The sequence below is a fragment of the Ovis canadensis genome, chromosome 25 (assembly GCF_042477335.2).
Source record: "Ovis canadensis isolate MfBH-ARS-UI-01 breed Bighorn chromosome 25, ARS-UI_OviCan_v2, whole genome shotgun sequence".
Lineage (NCBI taxonomy): Eukaryota > Metazoa > Chordata > Mammalia > Artiodactyla > Bovidae > Ovis > Ovis canadensis.
The window spans coordinates 25522717-25536298 of NC_091269.1; the positions used below are offsets into that span (position 1 = coordinate 25522717).

The 13582-nt window shown below is 45.7% G+C and overlaps 1 long non-coding RNA gene across 3 annotated transcripts in view; it reads right to left on the reverse strand.

The window, feature by feature from the left end:
- Positions 1–13582, reverse strand: part of LOC138429974 (uncharacterized) — a 96849-nt gene that overhangs the window by 20500 nt on the left and 62767 nt on the right. The gene's annotated exons all lie outside the window — the stretch shown is intronic.

Genomic DNA, 13582 nt, shown 5'->3' on the forward strand with positions numbered 1-13582 from the left:
ATTCTTCAGGAAAAAAAAAAATAGTAACTGTATCTCCCAAACCATAAAACTGTACGTTATCTAACGTTTAACTCCCTCAACAGAAACCTTGTGGAGTTGTTTTTTGTTTTGTTTTTTAATAAACATAGACTGTGTAGGAACAACAGCTCAGATGATTTCAGGTTTCTTATAGCTTTAGATAAATCAACCACAGGACCAAGAAAACCAAGGATGCTGAGAGAATGAATGTGAGTCAAGCTATAATATACAATTCAGAGTTCTGATAGTACACCCATATTCATAGCAGCATTATTCTTATTAGCCAAGGAGTAGAAGCAACTCATGGAGAAGGGCGTGGCAGCCTGCTCCAGAATTCTTGCCTGGAGAATCCCATGAACGGAGGAGCCTGGAGGGCTGTAGTCCTTAGGGTCACAAAGAGTAGGACAGGACTGAAGCGACTTAGCACGCACACACGCAGAAGCAACCCAAGGGTCCATCAGTAGGTGAAAAGATAAAATGACTTGGAATATAAATGGAATATTATTCAACCTTTAACACAAGGAAAGTTCTGACACAGCCTACAACATGGGTGAATTTTGAGGACAGTATGTAGGTGAGGGCTTCCCTGGTGACTCAGATGGTATAGAATCTTCCTGTAGTGCAGGGGACCTGAGTTCAATCCCTGGGTCGGGAAAGATCCCCTGGAGATGGGAATGGCAACTCACTCCAGGATTCTTGCCTGGAGAATTCCACAGACAGAGGAACTTGGTGGGCTACAGACGATCAGGTCACAAAGAGTCAGACTTAGCAAAATACAACAAAGCAAATAAACAACTTAGCAAATGAAAAACAACAACAAATGCCACATGAACTGAACCAGTAAACAGAAGAACAAGTACTGTCTGAGGCCTCGAGGTCCCTGCTGCTGCTGTTGCTAAGTTGCTGCAGTCGTGTCCGACTCTGTGTGACCCCATAGATGGCAGCCCACAAGGCTCCCCCATCCCTGGGATTCTCCAGGCAAGAACACTGGAGTGGGGTGCCATTTCCTTCTCCAATGCATGAAAGTGAAGAGTGAAAGGGAAGTTGCTCAGTCATGTCCGACTCTTAGCGACCCCAGGGACTGCAGCCTACTAGGCCCCTCCGTCCATGGGATTTCCCAGGCAAGAGTACTGGAGTGGGGTGCCATTGCCTTCTCCAATGCATATATATATATAAAGCTGGATCACTTTGCTGAACAACAGAAATTAATACCACATTGTAGTTCAGTTCAGTTCAGTCGCTCAGTCGTGTCCGACTCTGCGACCCCATGAATCGTAGCACACCAGGCCTCCCTGTCCATCACCAACTCCCGGAGTTCACTCAAACTCACATCCATCGAGTCAATGATGCCATCCAGCCATCTCATCCTCTGTTGCCCCCCTCTCCTCCTGCCCCCAAGCCCTCCCAGCGTCAGAGTCTTTTCCAATGAGTCAACTCTTCTCATGAGGTGGCCAAAGTACTGGAGCTTCAGCTTTAGCATCCTTCCTTCCAAAGAAATCCCAGGGCTGATCTCCTTTAGAATGGACTGGTTGGATCTCCTTGCAGTCCAAGGGACTCTCAAGAGTCTTCTCCAACACCACAGTTCAAAAGCATCAATTCTTCGGCGCTCAGCTTCCTTCACAGTCCAACTCTCACATCCATATATGACCACAGGAAAAACCATAGCCTTGACTAGGCGGACTTTTGTTGGCAAAGTAATGTCTCTGCTTTGCAATATGCTATCTAGGATGGTCATAACTTTTCTTCCAAGCGTCTTTTAATTTCATGGCTGCAGTCACCATCTGCAGTGATTTTGGAGCCCAGAAAAATAAAGTCTGACACTGTTTCCACTGTTTCTCCATCTATCTCCCATGAAGTGATGGGACCAGATGCCATGATCTTCATTTTCTGAATGTTGAGCTTTAAGCCAACTTTTTCATTCTCCTCTTTCACTTTCATCAAGAGGCTTTTGAGTTCCTCTTCACTTTCTGCCATAAGGGTGGTGTCATCTGCATATCTGAGGTTCTTGATATTTCTCCCAGCAATCTTGATTCCAGCTTGTGCTTCCTCCAGCCCAGCGTTTCTCATGATGTACTCTGCATATAAGTTAAATAAGCAGGGTGACAATATACAGCCTTGACATACTCCTTTTCCTATTTGAACCAGTCTGTTGTTCCATGTCCAGTTGTAACGGTTGCTTCCTGACCTGCATATAGGTTTCTCAAGAGGCAGGTCAGGTGGTCTGGTATTCCCATCTCTCTCAGAATTTTCCACAGTTTATTGTGATCCACACAGTCAAAGGCTTTGGCATAGTCAATAAAGAAGAAATAGATGTTTTTCTGGAGCTCTCTTGCTTTTTTCATGATTCAGCAGATGTTGGCAATTTGATCTCTGGTTCCTCTGCCTTTTCTAAAACCAGCTTGAACATCTGGAAGTTCATGGTTCATGTATTGCTGAAGCCTGGCTTGAAGAATTTTGAGCATTATTTTACTAGCGTTTGAGATGAATGCAATTGTGTGGTAGTTTGAGCATTCTTTGGCATTGCTTTTCTTTGGGATTGGAATGAAAACTGACCTTTTCCAGTCCTGTGGCCACGGCTGAGTTTTCCAAATTTGCTGGCATATTGAGTGCAGCACTTTCACAGCATCATCTTTCAGGATTTGAAATAGCTCAACTGGAATTCCATCACCTCCATTAGCTTTGTTCATAGTGATGCTTTCTAAGGCCCACTTGACTTCACATTCACACCATTGTGATTATCTTGGTGGTGAAGATCTTTGTACAGTTCTTCTGTGTATTCTTGCCACCTCTTCTTAATATATTCTGCTTCTGTTAAGTCCATACCATTTCTGTCCTTTATCGAGCCCGTCTTTCCATGAAATGTTCCCTTGGTATCTCTAATTTCTTGAAGAGATCTCTAGTCTCTCCCATTCTGTTGTTTTCCTCTATTTCTTTGCATTGATCACTGAGAAAGGCTTTCTTGTCTGTTCTTGCTATTCTTTGGAACTCTGCATTCAGATGCTTATATCTTTCCTTTTCTCCTTTGCTTTTTGCTTCTCTTCTTTTCACAGCTGTTTGTAAGTCCTCCCCAGTCAGCCATTTTGCTTTTTTGCATTTCTTTTCCATGGAGATGGTCTTGATCCCTGTCTCCTGTACAATGTCACGAACCTCAGTCCATAGTTCATCAGGCACTCTATCTATCAGATCTAGGCCCTTAAATCTATTTCTCACTTCCACTGTATAATCATAAGGGATTTGATTTAGGTCATACCTGAATGGTCTAGTGGTTTTCCCTACTTTCTTCAATTTAAGTCTGAATTTGGCAATAAGGAGCTCATGATCTGAGGCACAGTCAGCTTCCGGTCTTGTTTTTGCTGACTGTATAGAGCTTCTGCATCTTTGGCTGCAAAGAATATAATCAATCTGATTTCGGTGTTGACCATCCAGTGATGTGCATGTGTGTGCAGGAAGGCCAAGAGGAGCTACTCCACGTTCAAGGTCAGGAGGGGCGTCAGTGAGGAGATTCCCCTCGTCCAAGGTAAGGAGCAGCAGTTGCGCTTTGCTGGAGCAACCGTGAAGAGATACCCCACATCCAAGATAAGAGAAACCCAAGTAAGACGGTAGATGTTGCAAGAGGGCATCAGAGGGCAGACACACTGAAACCATACTCACAACATTGTAAATCAACTATATTTCCATTTAAAAAGTCAGCAAACCCACCAAAAAAAGAGAAACGGCTAAGATGGTAAATTTTATGTTATGTATATTTTGCCACAACCTAAGCATGTGAAAGTTGCTCAGTCATGTCCGAGTCTTTGCAACCCCATAGACCCACCAGGCTTCACTGTCCATGGGAATTCCCAGGCAAGAATACTAAAGTGGGTTACCCATTCCCTCCTCCAGAGGATCGTCCCAACCCAGGGACTGAACCCAGGTCTCCCGCCTCGGAGGCAGATTCTTTACCATGTGAGCCACAACTTAAGCATACTTTTCATTAAGTTTTTTTTAAATTCACAATTCTGAATAAAGACTATTGAGAGACTAAATCTGCCCCCTCCGTATACACATACTAACCAGCTCTTCTCTGAGAAACTCACTGATTGTGCCTTTGTTTTGGAGCCCATAGAGAGTCGTGAATCCACATACCCATGTTTCTGCTTCAGAACTGAGCAGGAGACACCACATATCCATGAGGCAGAAAAAGAGCAGCTCTTTGACTGATGTAAAAACCAAGGGTCGTGGAGGTTCCATAGCTTGCTTGAGGTTACACAGCTCACAGGGTCTGCCCATGATTAAAACTCCTGGTGACATATCTCTGGATTACAGTGTTGAGTAAACAAGAGACAAAACTGACCCTGGTCTGTGGAGAGATGGGAGCATGCCAGGACTGATTTTCTAAAATGGGTTCTGAAACCAGTGCCATGGCAGACAAAAACAATCCAGGAGGACTTGGCATTCATTTATTTAAAGCATGTTCACAGAGCCCCTCCATGGCTGTGCTCCCTTCTGGCTCATCATCCCGAATCCTGATCCCTCCCAGTGCCCTGGGCAGTGGGGTTGCAAGATGCAGGCATTCCAGGAGCAATCCCAAAACAGGGTGAAAAGTGCAGAGACAGCAGAAGTTGTGAGCATGGGCGGAGCAGGGAGGGGCGCCGCAGTGCCCCCACCCTCAGAGAGGCAGTGCATCCAGCTGAGTGCTGGGTAGGTAGGTGGGGTCTGGAGCTGGGGAGAAAGCATTTCTCTGCTTTCCCTTTTTTTTTCAATTAAAGTATGGTTGGTTAACAATAGTATTAGTTTCAGGTATACAACATAGTGATTCAATATTTTTACGGATTATGCTCCATTTAAAGTTGTTGTTCAGTTGCTCGGTCGTGTCCAACTCTTTGTGATGCCTTGGACTGCAGCACACAAGGCTTCTCTGTCCTTCACCATCTCCATTTAAAGTTATTACAAATTGATGGCTATATTTCCCTGCGCTGTACCTTATATCCTTGATGGTTATTTAATCACACTAATTTGTAAATCTTAATCCTTTACCCCTTTTTGTCCCTCCCATTTTCTCTCTCCCCACTGGTAACCACTAGCTCGTTCTCTATATCTGTGAGTCTGTTTCTGTTTTATTCATTCGTTTTATTTTTTAGATTCCACATATAAGTGATAAAATAGAGTATTTATCTTTCTCTAACTTATTTCTCCAAGCATAATATTCTCTGGATCCATCCACATTGCCACAGATGGTGGTATTTCATTCTTTTTCATGGTTGAGTAATATTCCATTGTGTATCTCTACCATATCTTATTAATTCACTTGTCTGTTGATGGGTACTTGATTGCTTACATGTCTTGCCCACTGTAAATAATGCTGCTATGAACACTGAGGTCCATGTATCTTTTCCAATCTTTTTTCTTTTCAGATATATCCCCAGTGGTGGAATTGCTGGATTATATGGTAGTTCTATTTTTTTAGTTTTTTGAGCACCGTCCATACAGTTCTTCTGGAGAAGGCAATGGCACCCCACTCCAGTACTCTTGCCTGGAAAATCCCATGGACGGAGGAGCCTGGTAGGCTGAAGTCCATGGGGTCGCTAGGAGTCAGACATGACTGAACGACTTCACTTTCACTTTTCACTTTCATGCATTGGAGAAGGGAGTGGCAACCCACTCTAGTGTTCTTGCCTGGAGAATCCCAGGGACCGGGAGCCTGGTGAGCTGCCATCTCTGGGGTTGCACAGAGTCGGACACGACTGAAGTGACTTAGCAGCAGCAGCAGCAGCATACAGTTCTTCACGGTGGCGACAGCAATTTACATTCACATCAGCTGCCTACAAGGGCTCCCATTTCTCCTGCTCCTTGACAACATTTGTTATTTGCAGTCTTTTTTGATGATAGCCATTCTGACAGGTGTGAGGTAATACCTCACTGGGGTTTCGCTTTGCATTTCTCTGATGATTAGCAATGTTGAATCAGCTTGCCTTTGTAGCAAAAGCCCTCACATGATCCTTGGGAGCAATCTTGGGGCCAAATGCTTTCACTCTGGGGTCTTAAATGTCATGTTTCCCTGATGATCCTCAAGTTTGTCTCTCCAGCCTCAACCTCACTCCCAGAGCTTCAGACTCAGACACCCCCCTTCCTCAAAATGAGTCTCCTCTTCAGGGAAAAGCAGGCCCATCATCATGGACCGGCTTCCTCCCCTTCATGCCTGATGTCCCCTAGGGTGGCTCCAGCAGCTTCAGCATCTTCTACCCATGCACCCCATCGCCTCTCCCCTGGAGCATGGGCGGAACCTCCTAACCACTCTCTCCGACACCCGTGTCCACATTCCCCACACGGAAACCTGGGGTGATGGGCACAGCTGTGAATTCATGCCATCAAAATCATCCATGATGTGAGCAAGGGGGCACCCACTGAATCCACTCTCCAAAGGGCTGCTTCCCTTCAGAGCATGGCCCTGTGTCAGCATACGCTGTGTTTCTCTAAACAGCCCCTGTGGATGCTGAGATTAGCTCCAGACTAAGTCGCTGCCACTTCGTCTTACTGCCTCATTTAGAGGGCTCCTCAGGAGCTGTGCCACCGGCCCAGAAAATGGACTGAGATGTGCTCTTGATCAGATAACACCTTTCCAAGACATGAGCCCAGTGTGTTGGTCCTGCCTCTCTGTAGCCTCGACCCCCAGCCCCCATTCCCAGTGTATGAGCCATGGGGTGGGTCCAAGGCCACCTGCTCCTCTGTCTGCATGTGCGGTCCCTGCTCTGCCCTTCTCCCTCCTGGGACTGTGAGTTTTATCTGGAATGGGCCCTGGAAGCCTTCAAAGCTGGGCCCACCAGTTCCCAAGGTGAACTGAACCACAAAGACCCTTTCAGCCCTACATCCCCTTTCTGGCCTCAGCCCCACGCCACCCAGCACCTGTCCCATATCCCAGGCCAACACAGGTGTGGTGGACAGAGAACAGATGCACAGGGGACAGTCCCACGCGCAGGGACTGGCGTGCATGCCTCATGCCTATTGATCATAAGCCTAGAGAACTATGTTTTTTTATTTATTTTCAATTGGAGGATAATTTCTTTACAACGTTGTTGAGGTTTCTGCTGTATAACTATGTGATTCAGCTCTAGGTATGTATATATATGTCCCTTCCCTCTCGAGCTTCTCTCCCACCCATACCTCACCCCACCCCTCTAGGTCATAACAGAGCCCCTGGCTGAGCTGCCTGTGTTATACAGAATCTTCCCACTGGCTCTCTGTTTCACACATGGTGATGCGTGTGTTTCAATGCTACCCTCTCAATTTGTCCCAACTTCTCCTTCCCCCGCTGTGTCCACAAGTCTGTTCTCTAGGTTTGTGTCTCTGTTCCTGCCCTGCAAATAGGAGAACTATGTTTTTGTATACACACAGGCATATGTGTGTATATGTTGTTCAGTCACCCAGTCGTGTCCAGCTCTTTACGACCCCATGGACTGCAGCATGCCAGGCCTCCCTGTCCCTCGCCGTCTCCCTAAGTTTGCCCAAGTTCATGTCCATTGCATCAGTGATGCCATCCAGCATTAGGGACTTTTCCAATGAATCTGCTATTCACATCAGATGACCAAAATACTGAGGAGCTGAAGTTAAGGAGCTTCAACCTCAGCATCAGTCCTTCCAATGAGTATTCAAGGTTGATTTCCCTTAAGATTGACTGCTTTGCTCTCCTTGCTATTCAAGGGACTTTCAGGGGTCTTCTCCAGCACCACAATTCAAAGGCATCAATTCTTTTGCATTCTTCTTCTTTATAGTCCAGCTCTCACACCACTGGGAAGACCACATAGCTTTGACTATATGGACCTTTGTCGGCAGAGTAATGTCTCCGCTTTTCAACACACTATCTAGGTTTGTGTGTGTGTGTATATATGTGTGTGTGTATGTATGTGTCTGTACACATGTATATCTACCTCTGGATTTTGTGTGCATATATGTGCGTGCATGCATGCACATGCCAAAACCAGCCCAGGACCTGGCTGGTTTTGTCAACAAAGTTTTATTGGAACATAGCCATTTCATTTGTATATTTTACATATTATCTTTGACCACTTGGGAGCCCTAATTGCAGACTTGAGTAGTTGCAACAGAGCCCATCAGGTCAACAAGAATATTTATTGTCCAGTCCTTTCCAGAAAGTTTGCTGACCCCTAAGTTAAATTATGATTCTTCTATATGCAGTTATATGCAACTATTAAAATGACTACATAAATCTATAATTATGGCCCTGGAAAATTGTTATGATATATGACTAAGTAAGAAAATCAGTTGGCAAAGGTTGATTTCACCCCATTCTTATAAAAGGAAAAAATATTCAACTTAATGTGCATATTTGTGTAGAAAAATACATATATTTCCTCTAGAAAGTTATGGAAAGAGGGAGATCATAGGTGATGTCTTCATTTCTTCTTTCTACTTTTTATGCTTGATTAAAAAAATAATGACTACACCTTACTTTTTCATTTAAAAACTAATAATAGTGGTTTTTCATCTTGGGTAAAGCTGCTTGCCTCCCCCACCCCCACTGATAGCTTAAAAGGAGCATTGGTGTTTGGTGGGGCCCATGCCATGGGTCAGCCTGGCTTCTGGGAGGGGGAGTTCCTAGGAGAGGCCCAGAGAGACAGCCCCTGGGAAAAGCAGACCCCACTGATAACCTTGGAGGGGCTCAGGCCTGAGCATATTCCACGGGTTCCATCCATCACACCCTACTTGGCAGAAAAATAGACCAGAGAACCTCCTTCCCAACTCAGTCCTGGCCTCCACTGGCACAGGGCATCACAGGGCATGTAGCCTGGCATTATGTGTCTGGTTGCTGTGGAAACAGAAGCACAGAGTCCAAACATGAATGGCTTGTTTTTAGAAAAGTCCCCCTCGGGCCCTGGCCACACTCCAGGGGGAGTAATGCCATTCCCTCTGACTCAGCTCCCCAAATCGACTCGGCTCAGAGGATCACGGAGGTCCCCCCTCACTGCAGGAGCTGCAGGCAGTCCTTCGGGAAAAGCTCTAGAGAAAGTCCAAACCCTTACAAGCCCTGCTTCTGGAAAGAGTGCAGCCGTCCCCTTCACAGTCTGTTCTGAGGAACAGACCTCAGAACCCTCTGCACCACAGCTCTTGGGTGCCCAGGTTCCCAGCAAATGCGTAAATGATGCTCGGTGCTCCTGGAGCCCTGGTCTCCCCTGCCACCTGTGACAGGCATTTCTCCGTCTTTCTGCATCAGGCCCATGCTACATCCAGTGGCCCAGAGAAACAGAGAGAGAAATGCTTATCTCCCAGTGAAGACACTAGAGCCCCTGCCCTGCTGTCATTTATCTGTAGGTTTTACCACATCATCAGTGTCAAGGAAAAGAGAGCGAGTACAGACTTCTTGCTCGAGTGGATCATGAGCCTGGCAGGTTTTGAAGGAAGGTGGAGATAGAGAAACAGGAGAGTGTGGGAGACTGTTTCACTTCCCCGGGCAGTGTTTCCAACATTCCAGAGGTAGCAAGGACGCAGCTGTCCCTCCTCCATTTCCCTGTGTGACTGGAGTTGCAGAGGTTGGTTGTCTCAAAGCAAAGATTGCCCTGGGCCCCGCCTGTATGCAAATCTCTGTAAAGAAGAGGGCTGTGTTCTCCTGGACTAGCGCCTGGGTTTCTCCTTTGCTCCCATGTTCTGCCTTCTCCATTTTGAGTGAACCAGCGGCCCTGGCCCCAGAGAGCAAGTCAAGGCCTCTCTGGGTGTGGTCAAGAGCTTACATGGCCCCTTATTTTGTTAGTCGGCATCATGCATCAACCTTTATTCATGCCCAATAAAGCTGTAGCCTTTAACGTTTCTCTCGTCCACACCTACGATTCTCCATCAGAGCAATTTGCTGTGGAGAAAGAGCCCTCGAGGAAGCAGCCATGAGTCACAGTTTCTCGTGGCCCTGCCCACCCAAGAGGGACCTCAGTGAACAGGCGTGTTTGATTCTGTGGGATGTGGAAGAGGTAACTGAGCTTACCCATGTTCCTAAGGTCAAGGGACTTTTCACAATGAATGGAAGCAGTAGAACTTTCTGTCCGTGGGAATGGATAGAGAAGATGTGGTCCATAAATACAATGGAATATTACTAAGCCATGAAAAAGAATGAAATAACGCCATTTGCAGCAACATAGATGGGACCAGAGATGACCATGCTAAGTGAAGTAAGTCAGACAGAGAAAGACATATCATAAGATATCACTCATCAGTGGAATCCAATTTTTAAAAGGATACAAAGGAACTTATTTACAAAACAGCAAAGACTTACTGAAAACAAATTTATGGCTACCAAAGGAGAAACGTTGGGGGGGAAGGGATAAATCGGGAGCTTCAGCTTAACAGAGACACACTGCTAAATATAAGACAGAAAGCCAACAAGGACCCACTGTATAGCACAGAGAACACTACCCAATATTCTGTGATAACCTGTATGAGGAAAGAATCTGAAAAAGAATGAATATATGGACAATTTAATCACTTTGTGGTACACCTGAAAATAATACAACATTGTAAATCACTTCAATAAAATTGTTTTAAAGAAAATATTTAAAAATTTTAAAAACCCTCTGGTTCTTGCCTTGATCATGCCCTTGGCCTTTGTTCATTATGTAGGGTTAGTCCTATGTCTGTCTTTCAGATCATCAGTTCTACTATTTGAACAGGCAAGAGTCTCCACGGCTTTGGCCTGGTGAGCTACTCCTCATCTAGGAATTGTTAAGACTCCCTGGGACCCTAGCAGTATCTCACTGGGTGGGATGTGGCATGGCTACAGAGTACAGATCTCTCCAGGGACCTCTGAGGCTGTTCAAATAGCCCAAGAAAACCCTCCCAGTGATTCTCTATCTAAGATTCAGTTTTCTTATCTGTCCAGTGGAAGAGCTAGAGGAAATATTTGCTCCATTCCCATTCGGCTGCAACTTACTAAAAGTCTATGGTTAGCTAGACCTGCACATTTCTACTCAGCTCTTCATGCCACAGCCTCAGAACCAACCTCACTTGCATGTGGCTGGTCTTCAGTTACCAGTCACCATCCTCACTCAACCAGGGCTTCCCCGAGGGCTCAGATGGTAAAGAATCTGCCTGCAGTGCAGGAGGCCTGGGTTTGATCCCTGGGTCAGGAAGATCCGCTGGAGAAGGGAATGGCTACCCGTTCAAGTATTCTTGTCTGGAGAATCCCATGGACAGAGGAGCCTAGCAGGCTACAGTTTGTAGGGTCGCAAAGAGTCGGACTTGAGTGAGCAACTAAGACTTTCACTTTCATCCTCACTTGAATCTCTCCACATCCCCACACCTCGATGACAGGTCCCCATATGACAACCAGCCCTAGAAGAAAACAAACAGCTTTCTAGAGGCCACAGGACTAACAAGTAGCTGAACTGGACCCAGTCTCCTGATGCTAAGCCCAGGGGTCCATTCAGCAGCTCCACCCCTCCCCCAAGGCGCAGCTACAGGGCTGTGAATAACAGCGGCCAAGGGTAGAATTTCAACCTACTGGTGTCAGTGAGTCCTAACATATACATGCTACTGTGCGTAAAATAGATAACCAACAAGGACCTGCAGTAGAATATAGCACAGGGAACTCTGCTCAATACCCTGTAATGACCTATATAGGAAAATAATCTAAAAAAGAGTGGATGCAAGTATCTGTGTAACTGAATCACTTTGTTGTACACCTGAAATGAACACGACATTGTATTAACTGTACTTCAAAAAAGAGAGAGAAAGAAAGGCAGGAAGCCCTTGTTTTTCTCTTTTCCTGTTTTTATTGAAATATAGTTGATTTAAATGTTATGTTCATTTCAGGGGCACAGCACAGTGATTTGGTTATAAAGAAGTACTGTTTCTCCTCCATTTTGCTGAACAGGGGTTCAGCCAGATTGCATTAACATCCAACACAGGGCAGCCACACTTACGCTCGGTTCTCTCCATTCTTTTCTTCCTTCTTAGTCTCAGGCATCTGATGGCCGCTCTGTTCTGAGGACAGTTCCAGGCTGCCCATTGGGGTCAGACACAGAGTTTAAAATTCACAAAGCAGCCTGGATCAGCTCCAATGCTCCCTATCTACACTTGAAAAGGGCAAAGGAATAATCATGGTATAAACCATGGCTTGGGTTTAAATTGGGGGTCTCCTTAGCCCTCATCCTCTTGTCATAATGGGCCCAAATCTGGGAGAAGGGACCATTCTCTCCACAGTCCCAAACCCGGGTGTCTGCTGAAGGTGATAGGAGATGTGGGGGTAGGGGCGTGAGAGAGGGACCTGTGTCTTGTCAGAGATAGAAATTGCCCAGAACACCAGCCTACATCATCCATCCTTCATCCGCAGGTCCCTCAGCATCTGCAGTGACTCAAACTTGCAAAGACTCAGCCTTCTCAAAACATTTACATTTCTGCCAGGCAAAGATTCATGGGACTTTGAATCTCAAAGTACACAGGTTTTCATGGGAAGCTTAAAAAGGGATCCTGGACATTTTGCGACAAATGAAACAGGCTTGTCAAAGTGTCACTTCAAGAATCTTTGCTTTACTCACAGGGATTTTCTTTCTGGAATCCTACCTGTATCAGTTTTATAACCTCACTGACAACTTTTGATTGGTGCTTAATTGAAAGGAAATAGAGAGCAATGTCAACCGTGGTCCCCTGTTTCTGCAGAGTGCAGAAAGAGGTCACCCAGGGCGTGAAACTGACCTGCAGAACTTCACAGTAGGACCAAGACAGGTGAAAGGGTGTTGTGAAGACAAATCAACCCAATGTCATCTGAAGATACCAAGAAAGGTTCATTCGCATGATTTCAGCTTCAGAAGTACTCTCTAATCATCTAGAGAGTACACGCACATGCCCCAATACCCTGCCCCCAAGGGGATTACTTATTCTGTCCTTCATGTGCTGAAAGAACAATCCTTAGTGTTTCTACCCTTTAAATACTTTGCCAGAAGCCTGAATTCATGAAAAGCATATTTATCTATTCACAGTTTTACCCATTTTGTTACATTTGAAAGTCAGAACAAAGCGTGGACATTCAGTACATGCATACACATTAACGAATGCAGTACTTTTGCACTATTAGCCCTGACCTTGAAACATCATTAGAGTTTTGTGGTTTTTTTAACCAGAGGGAAGATCTGAGAAATTCTATTTGGGTTTTGATTGTTGTTCGTCACAGATGTGATAATGATAACGACCTACAATAAGATGGGTCTCATCTGACTGTTGAGCAAGGGATGTGGAGAGGAGGCTGGGATGGGAGCAGAGGGTGGGAGTGGGGTGGAGGGGATGAGATGCTGTGAGCCAATCACACAGCATGGCGACTCAAGACTCCATCGCCCTACATACAGCTGGAGTCAATATTTAGTGAAGATTTTTTGTGATAATATGTCAATTCAGGGGCTTCCCAGGTGGCACTAATGGTAAAGAACCTACCTGCCAATGCAGGGGATATAAGAATCGCTCGTTTGATCCCTGGGTCAGGAAGATCCCCTGGAGGAGGGCATGGCAACCCACTCCAGTATTCTGGCCTGGAAAAGTCCATGGACAGAGGAGCCTGGTGGGCTACGGTCCATAGAGCTGCAAAGAGTCGGAC